Raw genomic sequence first — 24741 nt, forward strand, 5'->3', positions numbered from 1 at the left:
GCTGGTCTCCAAATCTGACATTTAAAACAGCACCAGCAATGACACACAATCTAATGAGACAGATGGGTCCAATAAGCGGGAGATTGGGTGGCATGTCTGAACCGCAGGGAGAAATGACCGCAAGGAAAGACGCGCTAAAGTGTTCCAGGAGAACGTGGAGAGGGGTTTTAGAAACTATGGCTCCAGCACAGAGCTCAACTGGAGCTCAGCTGCAGCCGGCAGCTGCACAGACCCGATCCCAGGAACTGAAAAGAGTGCAAGTGCAAATGTTCTTGTCAAAAAGTGTCAAGTCATTCTCACCAGAGGTTTCTCTTTGACGTGACACACATGCACACACATTCACACATGCACACACACCCTTCTCTACTAGGTTTAGAAATATGACCAGAGACATTTATACTCACCAAAAGACAACTACAATGTTTTCAATTCCCTTTGTGCTTTAATATAAATTGCTGTATTGCTTTACTTTACAACTGTGGCTTGTCACACTATAACCACTACTTATTGGAAAAAAATGAGCTACTGTCATGCATGCGTGATAGTTTTAGTTAGCGACTTCTTTAAGCAAAGACACACAACCTCAGAATTCTTATGTTAACTCCTGAATTGGCAAATTAAAGCGGCACCATCTTTAGTGCAATCCAAACAAGTGACTCCAGGCCAAGTAAGAGTTTATACCGTTCTCACTGGCATCCAGACAGAGGAACTGGCAAAGTGCTTTAAGCCATATGTTCCACTGTTCATAATTACCTCTGTGTCTATATTGAATTTATTTCATAAGGTTACAGACAACCTCCATTTCAGGATTTACAGAGAATTATTGTATAAAAAATAGGCAAACGTAAATGAAAGGAGGTTTAGTAATGAATGGGATTTATAAATAGCATGGAAACCCCTCATGACAACATTTACAGGAATTCAACAAGTTTCAGTGGTTTAGCAAGCTTAAGTATCAGATCATTTGTGATACCGAGAATGTTCACTGCTGTTGCTATTGGTACAATAGTTGGCCAATGTCTAGGTCAGAGTCTAAAGGTCAAAGAGTAAAAAAATGTTTTCTTATAAAGTCAGGTAAATAATAAAATTATATAAAAATTGTATAAGAAGGGTTTAAGTAAAAAAAAATGTAAAGTAATAATTTAAATTGTTGTTTTTTCCAAATAATGTAAATGTTTTACGACATTTTTACATGTTTGTGTCTGAGTTAAAAAATACTTTTTCCCATGATTTACAGTGTACCCACTAAAATGTCATTCAGCTTAACAATCTTGTCAGGCACATTTGCAACTAAATTTATGACATATTAAAAGACTAATTACTTTCACCCCAAATAATCATCAGCTGTAATTTTACATTGTTTAAATTAGCCACTATCCTAGGTTTTGCCCATTTGTCAGTAAGATTTTTTTTACTAATTTAAAACACTACAAATTTTAATATTCTTTTTATATATTTTAATACAAGTCAGAGTAAGCATGTTGTTTAAATAAACATTGTGTTACACTGAACACTTTAACATTATTTCAAACACATTTTGATGTGTGTGTGTGTGTGTATATGCACACACTCACTCTCACACACACACACACACACACACACACACACACTTACAAAAACTTTAACTTTAAAGATTAAAGTAAATAATAGTTAAAAACAAATAAAAAAAAAATCACCAATTTGAAATTTCAACAATTTCAAAAAACGAAATAATGAAACACATAAGTAAAAGAAAACGTAATAAAAATCAAAATTATAAGAATACTCTCATCCAATAGTGTACATCCAGTACACCTCAATACAACTCAGAAAAAGTGTAAATAAACACATAAATTCAAAATGATAAATTATAAATAAATTAAATATTTAAAAAAATCTGTCAATATATATTCTAGATACCACAACTGTAAACTTATGCAAGTGCTGATCCTAAGCCAAGTCAAATATATCTAGCATTTTCTGAACGTGCAAGACATATACTCTTGAAAGAGATATTAAAAGGCTGCAACATCTCAATCTAACCTACCACAACAAACAAAATACATGCAGACTTGAGGTTCACAGCTTGTGCAAAGAAACAACTGAAAGAGCCATTGTCAGCAACACCCGCTCCTTGTAAGACGTGTCCATATACACACACACACACACGCATTATCACTTTACTGAAATAATGAGCCCTTAAAACAACACCCACCTCCGTGCTGTTACATGAACCTATGTGTATTTAGATACTTGTGGGAAATGTAGAAAAACTCAAAATGAAGCCAGGTTGAAAAGATAAAGTGATTATTGGATGCCGGGCACAGATGGAAGATATATACACAACAAACAAAACGGAAATGAAGTGCAACACAAGTGTCCAATCATGACTCCAATCAAAACTCCAGGTTCATTTATTATAATTAGTCATTTCACTTCAGAACTGACCTTATGTTAAAAGCCTTTGTAACACAGAAACACATTTCCTTTAAGGTCAACATCCTATAAGTATTATTAGCGTGTATGTTGGTATATGTCACAAAACTACATCACATTAACAGCAGGTATTTCCTTGTTCATAGCAAACAACTATGTCCTTAAACAAACAAACAAAAACGTTCAACCCTCGATGGATGTAAGACAACAGCCAAAGTGTAAGACAAATTGCTGTCTCATGTCATAACAAGACATTTTTTTAAATAAAGAGTGACTTGGAAAATCAGATACAGAAGCTGCAGTATCAGCAAAACCTTTAACCAGCACTTACTTGAATGTACGCATTAGCTTTAGCCTACGTGAAATCCATGGCCACCTGCGAATCAAACAAAACAGAGAAACAAACAGTGATTACAACATTCTGTAAGACTTCTTTCACAATCTAAACATGCTTCTGATGTTCTCGACTGGACCATGGGGCTTCACAGTTTGGTTATGGCACTAAAGCCCAATGGACCACAGTGAACATATCTTCTTTTTGGCGGAAAATCCATGTCCTCCTTGTACTGAAATTGGTGGAATTCCACTAATGGTGGCCAGTTTCAGAGGAGAGAAACCTCACACTCTCATAGCAGACTGGTTTTGTTACTCTTAAGATTCTGGAAAGTGGAAAAACTGAAGAAGAAAAAAAGTTTCAGCACAGCTGAAAAACATACGTCTGTGTAAATTCGACACTGTGAATAAATAATAGATATGGAAAAAGTGTAGGTTGTTAAGAGTGACTCAAAACAACAATCATCGAAACCATCTCCAAAAGACCACATTTTACTTAAGAGATGCACATTTTTCTTTTTTCTTCTTTTTATTAAAAAAAAACAAAATGGATTGAACCCTAAAGGCCAAGCATTTTAACGCTATAGATAATGATAAAGATATAATTCTAAAAATAATTTTTTAATATTAATGAATAGCGAAACAATAAGGGTACATAAAAACTTTATCGTTGGAATTTTCAGAAAATCTTTTTTTTTTTAGCTGACAAACATTGACAGCCAATCACTATTCGTCCTGCTGTCACGAGCTCAAGAATTTAAAGTGGTAGACACATGTGTGCTTGAATAAACACATAATATTGTTCGCTGGTGTGGACACTAATATCATTATCTTTATAGTTATCTTTAGAGCTATCATCTTTGTAGTTATCATTCTTGGTGTGAACAGGATTTTAGCTAAAAATCCATGAAAACAGAATCAGTTTTATCATTGAATACATGGAAGGAGCCACACAAAAAAGACAAAGAGCAAATTTACCAAAAGGTTGAGCCCTTTTATCACAAAAACTTTATACAGAAATTCAACTCAATCTCCAATTATACAATTAAGTTGCTATTGTTACCATTATCTATACCGTTAACTGTTAACTGTTCTAAGCAAGCAGCATGGCTTGGTGTTTTCTAATTTCACAATTAGTTTTGATTTCTATTTACAGGCTTGCGATTAGATTTGATTCAGTACAATTTTGATATATTCAATATTGATTATTTTGAATATGTAGCAGGTACAGTACATGACTAACACTGTAAAATATTCATGAGATTAAGCTAAAATATTAGGGTTTTAAATGAACTGATTTATAAACACATAAATTACTCTCAATATACAATAGCCAACAAACTTACAAAATACAATTCTACATTCCTACTCCAATTCGCTTTTTGAAACATAAACGTTTACATGATGGCTGTCATAACTTGACATACTTTTTCAAACATAAATTTAATACAGAAGAATAGTGAAATATTACAATGAGTATATCGAAATGAGTCCTCTATAGCTGACTAACGAGTATTTAGTCTGATAATCTTCTGAGGTAAATATGACGTTATGTGACAGGATACAGATTTTGGGGGTTTCTTTTAAAAATGTTTATTTATTATTGAAAAAGCTGTGGAGATAAACAGTTCATGTGCCGTTATTGCTGCGGCTTCTTCTGATCGAAGTGATCTGTCACTCCATATTACCGCCACAACCATATTTATTGTTCAGATATTATGATAACATGTACAGAAGATGAAACCTGAGACTTTGTTTTATATCAAAAGTAATAATGTACAAAGTTTTTTTGCGATTAATTGGATGGTAGGCACATTACAACATTCCGTTCATTAAATAAAAACAAGCTATAATAATCGATTCCTGGGATTTAAGAATCGATATATATATTCGTAAAATTGTGACTCGAATAAAATTAGCAGTGCCAGTAAGCACGTCTCTTTCCAGCTAAAAGAGAATGTAACGTTTTCTCAAAGTGAATAAACTTAGAGAGAACGTTAACAGATCAGCAGTTTCTCTAACATTTGTATAACCAAAAAAAAATAGCTCAGAAGTAATTTGCGAAATGTTCATATTATTAAACATATTATTGTTAGTTGGGTTGATTGAGCAGACCGTTTTTCAGCTGTCTGGGACACGTCAAGACTGATTAGTCCAGCTCACCTGGGAGGAATGGAAAGAAAGAAGGCAAGAAAGCAAATGTGAGAGTCCCAGCACACGAGGAGGAAATAAGGGGCGAGGGAAACAGTCGCATCCCTAAAGCTACTGAGATGTGAAGTTGTCAAAACACATATTTCAATGTGAACAAAGTGAGCAAGGAGTACGAATACAAAAGCGTGTGAATGGGCAGATGTCTGGAGCAGATCCCAGGCTTCAGACTCTCAGGAAACTCAGGAGATAAATGATGTGAGACTAAAGTTCTTCCATTGTTCCTTTTGCATTTAGAAGCAGCGCTATTATCACCCAAAAAAATGTCTTTGAAACTCGAGTACTTAGTGTGTATGTGCCATTGAATCACGCTTCTAGGGGGCTTTCAATGAAACCACCTGATTTGATAGTGAAAAGACAGATGAAGACAATTTCCTTTGGCATTTATACATAACACAGGTGGTCAATTGTGAAAAGAGAATTGTTATTGATTCAATACTGAATAAAGCTCAGGTGCTAATGTGGTTGGGGGAAAAAACTCCAAGCTGTGTTTATATGAAACATGTTTTTATATGAAATGTATTTTTATTTAATATAAAATATATGAGTATAAATATATACATGTAAAAACATATACATATTTTCATCATATATACTGTGTGCATAATTACAAATATATAATAAATATACACCGTACACATGCATATATTACATAAACAAAAACTTTTATTTTGGATGCGATCAATCACATTTATTTATTTGATAGCAGCGACTGTAATTCATTTTTTAAAAAGATGTAAACAAAGAAGAGAATATGTTTTTTAAAATATATTTCTACTTTTCAGTCTTTCTACTTATTTTTTTATTTAATAGTAGTATTGTTTTTGAGTGTTTTTAATTCTAAGGCAATTACATTAGAGGTAGTCAAGCTTAAAATTGTGTAAAAATACATACATCAATTCTTTATTTTGGTGCTTATGGTTTTATCATTGTAGTTATTCGCTAAAGGAACATATGAAGCAATTTTATTACACTAAAATGCCTTCAACTAGCTGAACCAGCAAACCTGGATCTACCATTTCAAGCATGTTAATTGATGCAAACGGTACTGTCCCCTTGTAGGGGCCGCCACACGTATAGAAGCGCATGTGTGGTTTGTGTTTGATCTAGCACCACTGTAGGTGTGGCATAAGTGCGTGTTTCTGCCTGAGTGCTGACTTAGCGCTAAAATATCCGCACCCTCCTGTTGCAGAAGATTACATGACTTATGGGGTTCCCACAGTCTGCGCACCGTACTGCATGTCTTTGACCTTCCAATAGATGTAAATGTTACACTGCCGGTGTTAATGAAGCTTATAAGACAATGCATGGTGTGGTTTTTCTTACTCCTTGCTACGGCGCTGTGGTGTGATGTGCATACTGTGTGTGTGACTGCTGACTCATGTTTTTCGCATCTAGTTGCAGTAGCAAAGAATGTGACTGACGGTTCTCCCACAGTAAAGCTGCTCATCAGCATATGCTGTGTTTCAGTTAATGATGTTTCAGTCCGATTTCAATTGCACTTAATGATTCGGCTTCATTGTTAATACACAAAATATGTTACGTTTATATATTAAATATATTTATATATGATATAAATATATACATATAAATGTTTTCAAATATATACTGTATGCTTGTATTTATATACGCATAATAATAGAGTATATAAATATATTAAGTAAATAAAATTCTTTATTTTCATTGTGAAATGAATCTCACAGGGCTATATATATATATATATATATATATATATATATATATATATATATATATATATATATATATATATATATATATATATATATATATATACACACACACACATAAATAACAACCTTACTAACTATTAATAAGCAGCAAATTATTACATTTACTGTGGCAAACGTCATAAGTAATGGTTTGTTAATTGCCAGAACTGAACTAAAGTGTGACAAAGCATATTTAAAAATAATATAACAAAAAGTAAACAAAAGTTATATTAAACATAATGTTATATTAAACGTAATATTATGTTAATTCTAAAAATGAGCATTCTCTGTCAACTAAACAACCAGATGATTCACTCCAAATGATTCAAATGAATCAGACGAGTCAGAATGATCTCTTTTTTGAAGTCTTTTTTGTTCAACTGTTACCAGATTTTATTTCTTTGTCAAAATAAACGCAACAGAATTAGAGGAAGAAAGCAGATGTTCAGATCGTGTTCACAGAACTGAACATCGTGAGAATCATTTGGCGTCAGTTTTTAAAAAACAAAACAAAACAAAAAACTGGAATTGATTCTGTTTCAGTACCAATTCTTGTTCGCCAAACATAGTTTTGGGTGCTCGAGATACTCAACACGGTTCTCAACTAGCCTGACCAACTCCAAGCTTACTAATATAACAGCATGGAAATTCATGCTGCTTCAACTTTTTTCTTTTTTTAACAGGGTCTTTAATCAAGAGGGGAAATTTGCAAATGTGAAGACAAAAAGTCATCGCTCCTTTATGGCGTTCTTCTCCGAATCTTTCATCTTAATACTGTCTTTCTTTCCTTCTGAAAAGAATAAAGAGTTTTAACATAATGATCGGAATGCTGCTCTTTGTTTTGCGGGTGTGGTTAGAGCCGTTCACAAGTGTCATCCAGGTGGGAGCCAAAAGCGAGAGCTGGCATCAAGTCCAAACGCACCTCTTCAATGCATCCAATCTCCCTTTTTAAACAAACTGCTTTGATATATGTGTGGACAAAAAAAGAAGCTGAGTAAACAAGTACGCTATACTGGAAGGACGGACAATGTCTTTGGTCTGTTCCCGCTCTGCCAGCGAGACGGTTTACCTTCCCATTTAGTGAGTACACGGAGGATTAAGCCAGAATCACTTCCTCTCGGTGTCTTTGTCCGTGTCTCTGTTTGTATCCTGGGAGGACTTCAGAGCCATGTTTGTTCACAGCTGACAGTGTCACGCAGATGTTTCTTTGGCAGCGGCGCACGCTGGGATTGCATTGATGGAACTGTTTCACCTTGTCAAGGGATGAAAAAGAGGGAAAGACAGCGAAAAAGAAAGAGAGACACGGACTGAGACTGAATAGTCCATGAAAAGACATTCCTCTGCAGTTTAGTGGGGTTTCTTAAGAGCTGAAAAACACTGGATACACAGAGCGGCGACCTGCACCTTTTTTGGAGCTCGTGGCCAGGCGAGATAAGACTTGGCCGAAGAAAATAAAAGTTGAAAAAGTTAGCTTGTATTGACAAGGAGCGAATTCTCAGCGGCACGATTTTTGGATGTACTGCCGCAGCCACTTTTTTTTTCTTTTTATTCTATGTATTCTCATTTATTAGGTGTGATTTTATTTATAATAATCTTATTTTGCTAGATTTTATATCATGAGTTTAGATGTTGAAAGATGAATCGCACCAATATCTGTTAAAATGTGCCAGAAACAAATAAAAATTTTAATCTCGTAATTCTCACTTGTTTCTCTGAATTCTGTTTTTATATTGTTACATTTTTTTGGTGCGAATAAAAAAAAAAGATGTGATTGAAATTATATCTCACAATGGGACATTTCTGACTTACAGTTCTCCATTTATATCTCATGAGACCTCTAATGAGACCCAGAATCAGAAAGAACGTTTTTTTTGAGAGATTCAAAAATGCTGATTAGTGCACTAAAGGTGAAATCGGATAGACCTACTTTGAACATGAAAGTGGATCATTTCTGTCATATTTCTTTTTTAGACAAACAGTACAAATAAATACAATAACGTTTTACTTAGAAACTTTAACTTATCACATTCAGAATCTTTGTAGCTGAAGTCTATGAAAGGACACTCACATTTCTGAAAACACACACACACACACACACACACACACACACACCTTTGTAGGATCCAGGCTGACTATCCAAATAAGGTAAAAGGATGTGCGTGTAGAATCCATATCAGGTTCTTTGTCCTTGAGTGCACATGAAGGCACGAATACTTTCTGTTTCTATTTCTACTGAAGTCCCAACCTGTAACGTTTATAACCGCCAGGTGTGAAAAACTAGGGAACAAAATAGTACAAAGTCCAAGTTCTGTGATCAGTCATGCTTTAAGTGCTCTCCTGTCCACCCACAGACACACAAACATACAAGTTACAAAAACCAGGGGAGCGGCCCAATCAGGGGGGAGCGCATTCTTGCCGTCTCCTCACTCAGAGCTAACACAACATGTGTCTTCGTGGCCCCCCTCACCGCCTGCTCTGTTTAAGAAGGCTTACTGGGACACAGACCATGCGCTTTTGTGTTACAAAGCACTGGTTCCTCTTCAAGTTCCAGCACTGACAGCTGGGTTCAGGTTGGAGAAATGACCAGGCAGGTTTGGGCAGGTCCTCTCTAGTGGAATCTGGACCCAACACGTGAAGGTGCACTAGAAAAACTAAACTAGGGCACAGAAGAAAAGCTACATGAAGATACATGAGATGTGATATGAGATATGAGTACCTGAGTCTACATTAGCAACTGTTGCTTAGCAACTGTGTACTGCAAAACGCATCCACCATATTTGAAGGTCAAGATCTACTGTAAACACATGCAAAGGAATAAAATAAATAAATAATAAATAAAGAACTTAAAAATATTTAAAAATGCCGCTATGCACTTTACAGATAACACAAAATTCCAATTAAAAAAATATATATATATATATATATAATATATATATATATATATATATATATATATATATATATATATATATATATACTTATATAAATAATACTTATATAAATTACAAAAATTACTTTATAACTATTTTATACATACTGCTTTCGATTTGAATGTATTTAAAAAATCCCTATCCCTAAAATCCTCTATGATCAAAGCGAAATTTTTACCATCATTACTTAGTCTGTCACATGATCCCTCAGATTTTATTATGCTACTTTGCTGTTCAAGAAACGTTTGTTCTTCTTATTATTATTATTATTAGCAAAATTTTAAACAATAAAGTTTTTACTTCCCCAAGATTTTTTGAATAATTGTTTTTACTGTATCAAATAAATGGCTTGGTGAGAAGAAAAGACTTCACTAAAAACATTAAAAATCTTACAGTTCAAAAAGTTTTGACTGCTGGTGTACACAAACACACACACACACACACACACACACACAGACACACACACGTGACTATATGTGACTATAACTTTTACATGTTGGACTGGACACAGGCATTCTCATTACGAAAGCAACTCTATGAATTGTCTCTGAATAGGCTACTTTACGTCATTTGTGTCTTTACCTCAAGTCAGAACATCAATAAAATGTCTGCTCTCTATTAACAAGACCACAGACCGTCACAACAACGCACACATAGATGTACATGGAGCGCAGCGAATGAAGCTGCTGTCAGTGTTGAACAGCTGCATGGACTTCTCTGGACCGGGCCCAGCCACCTCTGTCCCACAAAGAGCTGCTTGTGCCCTCTCAGTTCGGCTCGAGTCGACATGAAACAAACACTCACAGGGCCAGGGTCAGACCCTGTTCTTTGTAAAGAGATCTGTTGTCAGACCTCATTGGCAGACGGAAGAGTGGAGGTCAAATGTCAGCGGTACGGGGGGCAGGGTGAGGACTGAGGTGAGGTGAGTCTGTCCTGGGTGGCTGCACCTCTGAGTAGCTGACACGCTAATGCTAGCCCTAGTGTGCGAAGTATGCACTATATTCTTGTTCTTTTTTTTTCCACACAAATGAATAAACACATATACAATATACATATACTGCATAATATACGACGATACAAGCCATGCAATTCACGCACTTAATCTCAGACGAATCACATGAACGTGATATTGCATAGCTTGTCAGTGAACTATGGCTCTGTGTATTAAATGCAGATCCATCTGAAAACAGATGATGGAGATTTATTTTTAATCACAGAACTGGCTTTACTGACGAAATGCCCGTGACCACTACATGTGTTATATTGTGCATCCCTAATTTACAGACAATGCATAAAGGAATAGTTCACTATAGTTCAGTATTTTTAATTAAATCTGAGAGCTTTATGACCCTGCATAAACAGCAAACGCAACTACCACATACAAGGCGAAAATACTTTTTGTGTGCAAAGGAAACAAAAATAATCTTCTGTTTGAATTTTCAAACACACGTTTACAAGATTATTGGGCCCGGTATACGCTATGGCTAATAACAGCATCTGTTTGCAAGCGTCTGGTAAAAACGGGCACTCTCACTAACTTTTGCAGCTACAAATATGTTGATAAAACTTTAGATCGGTAGATGCCTATTAGCAGCTGTTTCTATGGCCCATGTTGGCCAATGTCCGCCATATTGGAATAGTCAAAGCCGGTCCGTGAACACAACAGAGCGAGCTACCTGTATGTCTGCAATGCTAGTTATAAATATCCATATCTGCAATACTCCATACATACTGCAATACTGCAAAGCTAAATTAACACAATACAACAAGATATAGCTGTTAGCGGTGCTCCCAGTGTATTCAACAATCTTTTACCCCTTTATATCTGCATTGTGAGTGTTTCTGGTCACCGCAGGTTGTTTTTCCGCCACTAATGCACTTATATATTGCATGTATATACCAGTTGCCGGTAGCAGCAGACCGCCTGTCCTTCAGCAGCGCTAAAGACAGTGGTTTGACATTTCTAGGTTACTGAGCCACTCACTAAACAAACAGCTACAAGATGCTAGGTGTTTCCCAGCACAGTGGCCGTACAGCATGACACACGACAGGACTTGTTGACAATGGTAAAGCAAACACAACCTATAACCTTTCCCACGGAGTCCCAGTAAACTCAAGATCATACAAAACACTCCTGTTTGTGCTAACTGTTACGCTAACTAGCACATGATTAGCTGCTGACTCACAATCGGGCCGTATCAAAGCGCAGTGTCTTTTCTCTCACTGTACGAGCTTTTCTCACACTTTTGGACGATGTGAATCAACTCTGCGACCTTTGTGGCGTTTTAAATATTTATGTCCGTTACGTCAACAGGGTGTGCGTCTCGCGGGCCAGATGTGTAGGCTGTGGCGAAGCGCCGCACTCAGAACGAGGCCGCACACATCACACGCAGTTTATTTTAGTCATTTCCTCTCTATCCTTCAGCTGTCTGCTAGGCTGACCACTCGCCCCTGCAGCTGTGGCCAATCCATAACCCCCCGCCGCCCCCCGCTTTTCTCCTTATCAGCACACTCCTGCCGACCCACAACTGTCCTCGTTGGGACGCCTCCTCTCGGCCCACCAGTACAGCGCCGGCGGGCTGCCAGATTTGTCACCTGTGGAAAGCAAGCACCTTCGCGGATTCAATCTGCTCGGGTTTGGCAGTGGTTTTGGCAGGGCTCACTGGCACGAGGACCAGGCAGATGCTGGGGACTTTATATTGTCAGTATCAAATCAGGACTACTGTTCAAAAAGATTTTTTTTTTTTAAAGAAATTTTATTTAGCAGGGATGTATTAAATTGATCAAAGGCGACATTAAACGCATTTATAGTGCCACAAAAGATTTCATTTTTTTAAATGAATGCTGTTCTTTTGAACTTCGTATTCATCAAAGGATTGTATTTCTGGTTTCCCTTAAAACCTTAAGAAGCAGATAATGTAATAAGTAAGTAATACTAAGAAATAATGTAATAATAAAAATTACTCTTGAGCATCAAATCAGCATATTAGAATGACTTCTGAAGGATCATGTGGCACTGAAGCCTGAAGTTATAGCTGCTGAAAATTAAGTTTTGCTTCATAAGAATAAATTGCATTTTATAATATATTACAACAGAAAAAAATGTTCTTTTGAATGGTATTATAATAATACTGTATTTCACAATGTTACTGTTTTGCATTTGTGATCAAATAAATGCAACTTTGAGATATGAGGCTTCATTCAAAACATCTTAAGCCTTCAATGGTTGTGTACTTTCACTTTAAAAGGGCAAAGTCTATACTTACCTGCCCATTTCTCCCGTTTGTATATTAACAAGTCATTCATACACTTTTTGATTCTCTATAATTTATTATTATTACTGTGTGAGTCTACATCAGTCAAACCAACTGTGATGTGCATATGTATTAATATATATATATATATATATATATATATATATATATATATATATACAAGCTGATTTTATTTGAATTTAAACAATGAATTTTAATAAATAGGACTTTATGTCATAATTACCATTTTATTTATTTGTAACTGTAATTCAGTAGTGCATCTTTCTATCTTTTATTTGTAAATCTGTATCACTCAAATTTACTTTATTTCAACTTTATCTCTTAATGAACTGTTTTATATATTTTTTCTTTGTGGCACAAATTGATAAAGATTGAAAACAATATGTAATAGCCTTTTTCTGTTATATCAGTTTCTTAAAGATGATAAAACATGAAAAAAGAAAGCTGGGTGCGTCAAACATCTGTTCATGCAAATGAGCAGATGTGACAGCTGAAGAATCTTCCATGCAATTTGTGACGCAAGCCGCGCTTTTAATGCGACGCTGTACACGCAAGTAACGAGCAAAGCATACATGTGTACAATCACTGCCTCATTCAGCCGCCTGACAGTCAGAAGCATTGAAGAGCTGCACAGGAAGTGGCTGGTATTTAAATGGACATGCCAACTAGAACTAGTCCGGCTCATCCGTCAGTCTTTTATTTTTTCTCCCCTCATAATCAGCATGTCATTTCAGTATGCTGACTTCATTATATCCCTGCCTGATTTACATGAAAAGCTCCTTTATGCTGCTTGGCTGTTACTGCTGAGATCATCAGTACAACGGTATCCCAGTCGGCTTGGAAAGATTACGCTGCATAAAACCTTTAATAAAACAGGAGATTTCTAAGCATTTATGAGTGCTTTGAGGAGCTATATAGTGTATCAGTATCAGCTGTGGTGTATATTTTAGCATTGACCAATCGGCATTCAGGACAATCCGTTTTATAATCATTTTTATAATGTGCTGTAAAAAAAATCTTTCTAACATCAAACAGCAACAACAGTTAACAAACCCACAGTAAAACCGTTCCTCTGTTAATGAAGTAAATCGCTGGCATTCAGTTGCTCTTTAGTCAAACCTAATTTCCAGTGTCTTGGAATTCATTTCTACAATGCTATTTCTGCAGAGGAATTTGCTTAATTTCGCCATTTTTAGCCTTAAAATAGCCGAGTCCATCTCATCGGTCCAAACCATGCCAGTTAAAGGTCAGTTATGCCCCACAAGCCCTATGACCCACAAAATAACAGAAGATTGTTCACATGACAGGAACCTTCCCTGGGGTATAATGGCTGGGAATGAGGGAGCACTGTGAATAGCCCAGGGTGAACTTTAATTTGCATATGACAATTTGCAAAGTATATACTGGTGAACCTTACACCACTTAAGTAATTAAGAGTAGGTTCATATTCAAAATATGACCAACAAAGTGCTGGGTATTTTGTCCCACAGTGCATTTCACTAAAATGGCATTGTGTCATTGTGACATATATATGTCTTATAAATGTATATATATATATATATATATATATATATGTGTGTGTGTGTGTGTGTGTGTGTGTGTGTGTGTATGTATATATATATATATATATATATATATATATATATATATATATATATATATATATATATATATATATATATATATATATATATGTACACACACACATACTGAACTCATTCAGCATGTAACATGTTGTTAATATGACAGCAATGTAGCAAACTGTAAATAGTAGAATAAATAGTAGAAATAGTAAGTGCAATATTCTAGCTATCTATTCTAAATTCAGCCTCTCTCTCAATAGCTTGCAGAAGTCAGCCTTAAAAAGACAGACTTTGATTTTTGGTTTGGTTTGTGCCCTCTATGGGCAACAAGAGGTAGCGCGCTCTCCGTTGTCTGTTATCAGTTAGAGGTTACCGTTTTATAGAACAAGTATGTATGGTCACTTTTCTGTAAGAGGAACAGGAAAAATTATCAGTGACAGGGAGGTGACAATCTCACTATGACATAAAAGGTGCACAAATGAATAGTTTAGGGTGTGTGAGAGGAGGAAGGCGTGAGAGATCGGAAGGGTGTGTGTGGGTGTATGTGCATGCGCATGCTTCAGATTCAGAAAGAAGTGACAAATGAAGATTACTAGAAGATTCATGTGTTTGCCAATATATCTATCTATCTATCTATCTATTATTATACGTGCATATATGCATACATAAATTGAGTGTAAAAATATATTACAAAAAACTGGGTAACACTTTATTTAAAGTGTCCTTGTTACATGTTACATGTACTTATTATTATAATAAGAATAAATTATGCAAAATTACATGCAAGCACAAGTACTTCATTAATATAACTTAGTATTTAAGTATATAATTAGGACACCTTAAAATTAAGATTTAATACATTTTAAATATCTCATTAAAAAATACATGTTAACATTATTTCACTAGCTACAAGTACATCAATAAACAAATAATTAGACCACATTTACAATACAATTTTACGGCAAGACCAAAACATTTTTTTTTAGTAGCTCTTCATAATTTTGAAACCGTATGATTCAAGCATGTACGTGAAAAAAGCAAGGGAAATTTTGAGAACTTGTGATATATAATCATACGCATTTAAAGGCCCCCTAAAGACAATCTACCATATGCATTCGCCACCACACCATTGACATAAATATGATGTTACTTCTGAAAGCATGCTTTTTCCCCCCCGCACAAAATTCCATGTACCATCCAACTACCCATAATTCCCATAGTAACTATCTGTCATCTCTCATGCACCGAGTTCAGCTTCCCACACCACACAGCTCTATGAACAGACGCTGAGATCGCACTCATCAACCCCCCCAGCGCTTTTCCCAGGCCAGTCTGATAAAGGTGAGGGTCATGTAATCTTATCGGCTGGACCGCTCGTGTTATTTCCGCTGGCACCCTTTCACACCGCTGTTTGTGCACAAACGGCCCCTCCAGAGCCCGATCCGCCCGCGGTAAGTCTTATCAGCATGAATAGAGAACCGGGGGACAGGGAACGTGACCAGCTCAACAAGGAAACGCAACACTACAAAACACCGCAAACACATTCCCCCTCCCGAGACACATGCTGCATTCAGGGCCACTGTAAACCCCTGGAACAGCTTACTGTAAACCATCAGAGAAATTCAAGTAGGTGGAGCATCGATTACTTCAGCGGAACTGAGAAACAAGCCTGACAGCTGGGAGAGCCGAACAGCTCATTGTCGTTGAACTTATTGGGTTTGTTTGGCAAAATGCCGAGCTCTAATGATCTCTGAATCAGATTTGTTATTTGAACTTTTATATATACACTACTATTCAAGAGCTTCCTGTGATCACCAAGGTTGCATTTATTTGATTAAAACACAGAAACAGTTTATTATTTTACCTTACTGTCACTTTTGATTACTGAAAAGCACCTTCACTGAATAAGAGTATTAATATCTTCAAAAGAAAACGATTGTGTATTATATATGACATAACATCATATGTGTGATTCATTAACAGGTTAAATGAATGGTGGGGAAACTTTGTGTGCAGGACCGATCTAAAAATGCGACTTTACAAGTCTTTAAACTTCCCACTAGATGCTGTTTCTCCGATGAACCTGATTCATTAAAATGCCCCAAGTCGTAGTCGAAAAACTATCCCATCCACCTTCACGATTTACAGTAAAGGCTTACTAAAGCAATAACTATCACACAAAATAAACAAATTTAATGTAGTCCAGCCACGCAAGCAAGTACAGTAACGGATTACTTTCTCAATTTATACCATAATGCACTTACCGATATTGTGCATCACTTATAAATTTACTATTAACATTATGTCCATAGAAAGCACATTAAAGCTAAGTAAAGTCTCTACATTTAATGTTTCAAATAAGTTTTGCAAAATAAAATGTGGTCGGAATAACGTCCTGTTGTCATTCAGTGTAACACAATATTTACAAAAAAAAAGTGTATTCTTACTTGTACGTATTAAAATATATAAAAGAACAAGGAAGCATATTACATTTTATTGTGTTTTAAATTATTAAAAAAATCTTATTGACAAATAGGCAAATACTAGGCTAGTGACAAATTAAAAAAAATTAAAACCTCCAACTAATTAGCATTTGGGTTGAAAGTAATTCATCTTTTAATGTGTCATAAATAGATTTTTGGTGCAAATATGTCTGACAAGATTGTTACACTGAATGACATTACTGGGTAAATTACGGAAATCATAAAAAAATGTATAATATTCATTTTCAGCTTAGGAAAAACAAAAAAAAATGCATTTTAAAGAGAAAACTTGTTTTTTGTAAAAAAACAACAACAACAATTTAAAGCAGTATTAAACTTATTGTGTTTTTATCGTTAAACCCTTTGATGTATGTATATATTTAAGAAATATATTTTATGTTTATATATGAAATATTTAAATTCATAAACTTATATTTTCATATATACATAAATATTTTCAAAATACATAATATATACATAATAAATATACACAGCACAAACATTTATTTTGTATGCGATTACCAGTTGCCAAGCGCTAATTAATGTTTATGTTATGTTCTAAACATTTTAGGAGTCTTTTCCTTTTATTAAATGTATTATAATATTACACACAATTTGAAAACATCATTTAACCATAACAATCACATACTATATTCTTACGTTGCTTGCTTTATGCAAACAAATGGTGCGCCAAAACATTATAAAAAATGTTTTATGTGCGAAACACAAACTTGTGAACAGTTCGCATTGTGAAGGTAATCATATCAGTTACATTTTCTGTAGTGAAAAAAACAAATGTCAATGTGGCTACAATTTTAATATCTCATATTTGGGGCTTTCATCTACATCCTTAAGCAGGTAGGATATTGTTCCCCCACATCCTTCCATCTGATAAAGACCCCATCCTCTCGAACAGCGATCTTCTGTTAGCAAGCCTTCAGCTTACGCACGTCTGATCCAGCCTCCCCTTTCACCACCGGCGGGGTTCGAACTCAAACAAAGGAAAACAAGCGAGGTTTGTGCTGGTAACAGGTACCATCTGCGTCTGGTTACCTACCCGGCAGTGGTGCATGGGAAAAAAGAGGCAGCGCTGCTCTAAAATGAGCTGGCCGGAAGTGGCCCCTGAGACCCTCAAAGCTGCTCCAGAGCACAATGTCTGGAGGTGTTACTGTCTCCTGGTTTGTGGTGTTAAACCATGAAACAGGAGCTTTATTTTACACCAGTCCTGTAAAATGCAGCTCTTTTAATCTAGCTTTACAGAGCCCAATCATCTCCAAATGGTAGCGAGTTTAATTTGGGATTTAAGAAAGGAGACAGGGATGGACTTGAACCTGAAACAGCCCTTTACAGTCCCACGGCCATTTAAGCGTGTATCACGTATAGCACATGCAAGCATTAATAACAGCTAAAATTATGTCGAATATATAGATTTTCTGCGATGCAGCCTTTGAAATTTTTAATTAAATAAAAGAAAACCATTTCAGTTTCTTGAAATAAAAAACACAAAAATATAATTGTATAAATAATTTAAAAAAATACTTAAAATTACAGTTTTCTATTTCAGTATATTTTAAGGATAATTTTTTCCTGTGATGCTTATGACTATTATTACTATAGTCTTTAACGCCACGTGACCCTTCAGAAATCATTATAGTTAAGCTGATTTGCTTATTATTCTCAGTCTTTTAATAATTTTGTTTAATATTTTATTTTGGAACCGTGACCCTTTTGTAACTTGTAACGTAAACCTTTTGCAACATTTCAGTTTCCTTCACTTCGATAAATAAAAGTATTTGCAAAAATAATATCACCAGAACATTTCTATTACCTGAAATAAAATGAATGCTAGTGGGAAACAAATAAAATAATGTCAAAGATTTAGCATTTTCATTTAGTTTAAACTGATACATTAAGATATCTAAAACCAAAATAAAAAATTAATAAATCAAAACTGACTGTAAACAATTTGGAGTAACAATTTGGTTTGCTAGTTTTCACTAAAAAATTGCTAGAAAATTGTACAATTTATTAACATGAACTAAAACACTACATTAAATGTGAACATTTTGAAAGACTTAAATAGTTTTTTTGTGAACCGTATTTTAATAATCTTTGTTTTGTGTTGTTTTGTTAACAATTTTTACAGTGTATTTAGACATTTAAGTAAAAATAAAAAAAAAACCCTCCAATTAATTAGATTCATAAAAACAAATAGTATCTCAAATATGCTAAAATGACAGGGATCTTAGAAGAAAGTATCATTTCTTAAAATGTTCACTCTAGGTTTGGAACAGAGTTAAATTGTACTTTGCCAAACCACTGTTATAACTTTCAATCAGCTTTACCTCTGCCAAAAGACACATACCGACTTTCAATCAAACAGGAAAAAAGTATGTTTTCTTGGAGCCACTTATTCCTTATTTAGGGAGTAATATCCCAACGCAATGCAATTGGGTAGAAAATAGCACTTCCTAGAGCACGTCTCCATTTAAAACCATGACCAAAACCATGACTTCCTCTGCTCTAAATTAGTTCCATTCCTCTTTTTCCTTAGGATGCTCTTTTTGGAACACATCTAGGAGTTGGCCAGAGCCTGTGTTTTGGTTTTTGTTGTGCAATGCACTGGAGCTTGAAGGAAGTGTTGAAAATCACTTGATGATTGTAAGAGCTCCGCTACAGAGCCGTTGCCAGCTCTTCCATCATGATTTGGGGAGGAACCTCGGGGATGAGGAGGCTTGAAGGAGCCTATTACGCATTAAAAAGTCATGACTTCCTCTAAAACTCATCCAATCATTATTTGTTCCATTCTTAATCTGAATACTTTCAAGCACCGATTAGCAATAACTATGAATTCTTTTGAATCAGTAGCGACTCCATGCGAGCGAGGAATGCGTCTTGAAATCCCGACCACAAAACTGTCTTTTCTCACAATTCAACTGATATTCGAGTGTAAAATTGCGCGAGAGAAAAAAAGGTGGCCCGCTGAATTGCCTGCATGCAAGTTATCAAGCAAAGGGGAAAAAAATAGCAAACTGCTATTAGTATTTTTATCCGAATTCATAGATTGTTAGGAAATCTGTTTTGTGATGCCTTATCTCTGGCTCTTGTGCTGTGTCCAGTTCCATATGGGATGTCCTGAGGGGTAAAAATGAGATAATACAATGTTTCAATGCTCAAGTCATTTCCTCAAACACATCACATGAGCTGTGAATGAATGAACCCTGGTAACACAACTTCCTGACAGCTAGATAAAGAATTCCAGAGGCGAGGGAAAGAAAACTGGCATGTTTTCAGAAAACATACAATTAGACCATAAACCTGATAGCAGGGCTCTTGCGAGGTGACAACTAAACTTTATAGAAGTCATCAGGTTGATCTGTTGTTTCTGACCCGAAATATAATCTGTTAAACCGTCCTTGTTTTTCTTTTGTTGCTAGTACGCATTTAAAACGATATGAGATATACATATATTGTAACGGTCAAAAGTTTGGGGTCAGCACGACTTTGGAAAGAAAAGAACAAAAGAATATAATACTTCTATTCAGCAAGAGAGCACTAAATTCATTAAAGGCTAGAATGTAAAGACATTTATAATGTTACTATAGATTTTTATTTTAAATGAGCACTGTTCCTTTGAATTTTGAATTCAGAAACAAAATATAACGGATTAATAAAAATGTTAAGTGGCACAATGTTTCCTGTTTCTTTCACACACATGTCACCAACACCATGTCAAAAACCGTTGAATGCGATAAATGACAATTAGTTGATAGACACCTCTGTGCAACTTTTAATGGTATCATTGCAAGCAAGAAACCAAATAATGAACATAAGAGAATATAACCTTACTGATCCCAAACTTTTGAACAGCAGTATTAATAACAATAAATCTGTTCACACCTAGAACGATAACTATAAAGATAATGATATAAGCATACAATATAGTCTGTTTATTCTAAGAACATATGCATCTTCCGTTTTAAATTCTCAAGCTCGTTACAGCAAGATGGATTCTGATTGGCTGTCAATGTTTTTATCGTCAATCAACTGGGAAAAAACTCTGATTGATTCCAATTGATCGAGTGATTCCAATGATGTTGTTTCTCTGTGTCTTTATCATTATAGGTGTGGTGTGGACTCTTTAAAACTAAGAACTTTTTAGAACTGTATTGTTATCTTTGAAATTATCTTCTGTGGTGTAAACATTTTAAATACACAACATGCATGTATATATTTCAGAAAACTGTATGTTTATATATGAAATATATTTGTTTTATATATTATGAAAAATAAATATATAAATATTTTCTGAATAAATATGTTTGTGTATATTTAGACACACACATAATAAATATACACAGAACACACATAAGGCGTCTCGGTTGTATTCAGGTCAGAGTTCATACACACACACACACACACACACACATAGCAGAGAGGGCATAATGTTCCCTCACATATATTATGCAAACAAAATTTTTAGTTTTTTAATGGTATTATTGCAAGCAAGTAACTAAAAATTACTTTTAGAAGCAAGCATTCCTGACACTCTCAGTATGCTATTAGTCAGAATTAGTAGAATCACTTTGGAAATTACACATCACTCTAAAAGCATACGTGATAAAAGAGGTTGTCTGCTCTATTTTTGGTTAGAACTGTGACTTTACTTTTCAAAGTTTCCTCCTCGAGATAACATCATGAATCTAAAACAGTTTTAAAGGGCCGACAAACGAGAGTGCTTTGATGTAATTCAGGTGAGATCTGGGACTGGCCCTGGGCTAAATTTGGACACCTGTAGGTTGGTAAATGTTAAAAAGGTTAAGGTGACAGGTTAATGAAATACATTTTTGCTTTATGAGTATAAAGTCTACTGCTCAAAATCAAACAAGAGGCGTCAATCCTTGAAACGCCTAAAACGATCCATTCAGGTTTGGAAAACAAACACAGTAATCATCCAGGATGAAATCATGCAATCAGGGTGAAAGGTGCACGACAGATCTGAGGCCAAAAATAGGACGATCAGATTAATGGCAATGAGTGCCAAGCCCTGAAAACCGACTTCTTCCGCATGTCATTTTTTTCCATCAGTTTAAGAGCTGTCATAGTTGTTCTTTGCCCTGGGGTTACTGACTTGCAGTTTGCCACTGGCAAGCACTACAAACAGGCAACCGCCTCCATGACCTCTGATCCCAGAAGGGGTGGGTTACACATGTGGGTCAATGTTTTTATTTCAAAACAGAAAATGAGAGCGTGAAAGCGGAGAAAAGTTGGTTTGCATAGGACATGTACACAAAAAACACCTCAACGCTGCTTTCTGTCACGCATATCAACAGGTTTTTATTGCATCTGAACTATGACAATAACATGAAAGTGTTTAGCTACCAAGAGGAAAATGTTAGTGCTTTCATATACAGCTCAGGGATAAGGGATAGTTCACCCAAATATTACAAAATAGCCATAATTTACTCATCTTCTTTGAAACTTAAATGACTTTATAAGCAAAAAACGACAGTTACTTTGTTTCCCATGTCTTGACAGACAGCTCTAGCGTTGCCATGTTGAGAGAAATCAGGAATAAGTACAGAGACATTGTGCGCAGTATGTGAACAAAATAGTTGTAGACTAAATATGAACATGCACAAAACACAAAAACAGATTCGGTATTCCTCGAAATGAATAAACCGGTCAAATGCAAATTTAAAATATTGTACAAACCTAAGGCACATATCTTTTATGTATTAATCCTATTTTATTATCTAGTGTTTGCTACAAATCTTCGATTATCTAATTCAACCATGAAAAGCCAAACTGATAAGTTTGTGTTTCATTTTTGTTATTGCTAATATCTCTTACGTCATATTACTGAACCCTCTACTGTACAGATGTGAATTTACATTTCCATTAACATTTCCATTAACATAATTTGTTACTTTTATTAGGGAGTAAAACAATAGTGTAACGCATTACAAGTAACTTTCCCCAACACTGCACATGAGAATGCAGTGGAGAAGCAGGATACAGAAGTCTCCTTTCACTTTTCACGTTATGTCACTGCTGATTAGATGGATAGACAGGGAGATAGATATACCCATAGAGTGTATTGACTGGACTCAGATGAGTACATTAGACTTTAGTCTGGACGAACTGTATGATGATACGACCATATGACCATGACTGTGGGTGGGATTCTGGTGCAGATGTTGTCTGTAACTAGGTTTCCACCCGGCAACAGGATAAATCATGAACACTCTGGACTATCATCAAGAAAATCAGCCAGCTGATCTGGGGAGCGATTTAATGGCACGGCGCGCAGCTTGACACCGCAGGGTTCATCAAGTCCATTTCTGAAACGGATAAAACCCTCAAATCCAAAAAAGAAATCCAGACCGTGCGGACAACTCCCCTTTTGTCAAGAAGCAGACGTGTAATCAGTTTTCTTTGGCGTACGTTAAATAAAGTCATAAAGTGGTACTAATGTTTTAATTTAGCACCATGTGTCTGCTGTGTGATGCTCATCCCTGTCTGCGCTGCATCCCGCTGACCCTCATCTTCAGAGACCAACAGTTGCTATATGGCTGGACCGGAGAGACCGAATAAAGTGGAAGAGATGGAATAAGAGACGGAAAAAATGAGGGGAAGGAGGGGTGGGAGACGGGGCAGGTGGCACAAGCAAAGATAGGGACAGGAAAAGAGGATGATATTGCTGAATTTCGAACATGTTCCTCTGTAAAACGCGAAATTGAGGCAAAAGAGTGAGAGTGAAACAAAAGATTGGTCAGATTCAGTCCATATGAAGTAGTGCTGGACTCAACAAGTTAGAGATTACTGATTAGCCAGTTCTGTCCCGCGGGGAGGCTTGTCTGTCCTTGGCTTGGGAAAACAACATGAAAGGATGCCGGCTGTTTTGTGCGGGCGACTTGAAAGCGCAGTGGCTATCAGAGACATTAGCCTTATCAATGGCCGGTGCTTTAGAGCTGAGCTATATGAAGCAACAAGGGCATGTCTCCAGTGAGGAGATAACTAACACATACCTCCGGCCCTATTTGCATGCACCCGGGTAACAGGAGGGACAGGACAAGGAGGGAAGGGACGGGGAGGGAGGTGGTTTTAAATAATTATTTAATGAGAATTTGAATTAAAAGATGAAAAAAATTGGCCAGAACCAGGCACCGGTGCCAGACGCACCCCAAATGCCCATTTTGGTGGCATGGCCAGCAAGGTTGGCACGCGACTGGCACAGCTAAGGCTTCCAGATCCATAACATCTGCTGGGCCGAGCTGTCCTTGGGTGGGACGGATAAAGAGAATTGCAACTTTTGAGGTCAATAAGTGCGAACTAAACTTGGGCAAGGTTCGCTTTTAAAATGAGTGTTCGACAGCTAGGCTTTTGAATAGAAAAAAACATACTTGTCAATTTAATTTTTTTTTAATGATGGCTGATTAGGCAAATAGTTAGAACAGATTATATACATTTTAACAACACAGTGTCATATGAATAATGAGTCAGTAAGACTGAAGTTTAATTCACAGAAAATAAATAAATAGATAAAGCTCAGAAGAGTCCATGGGTCAGGAGTTGATATATCAAGACCAGTTCCTATGTATTTTATGAGGTGGCTAATTTGCAACTTTGTATGTAAGTTTAGAGGCGGGTCAGGGCTGGTCTTCATACAAATTTGCGATCTTGTAAAATGTGTATGATTTTTTAGAAAACATACAAATCAGTATAAGTGAGGTTGTAAGAATTAGCCACCTTATAAAAAGTGTAGGAATTGCTGTGAGATT

The 24741-nt window shown here is 35.9% G+C and overlaps 1 long non-coding RNA gene across 2 annotated transcripts in view; it reads right to left on the reverse strand.

The window, feature by feature from the left end:
* Window positions 1-24741, reverse strand: part of LOC122331220 — a 98101-nt gene that overhangs the window by 8734 nt on the left and 64626 nt on the right. For both annotated transcript variants that reach the window (XR_006248142.1, XR_006248141.1), the window contains exon 2: window positions 2747-2791. This is a non-coding gene — a long non-coding RNA (uncharacterized LOC122331220). The remainder of the gene's footprint in view (window positions 1-2746; window positions 2792-24741) is intronic.

Source organism: Puntigrus tetrazona, chromosome 25, assembly GCF_018831695.1.
Source record: "Puntigrus tetrazona isolate hp1 chromosome 25, ASM1883169v1, whole genome shotgun sequence".
Lineage (NCBI taxonomy): Eukaryota > Metazoa > Chordata > Actinopteri > Cypriniformes > Cyprinidae > Puntigrus > Puntigrus tetrazona.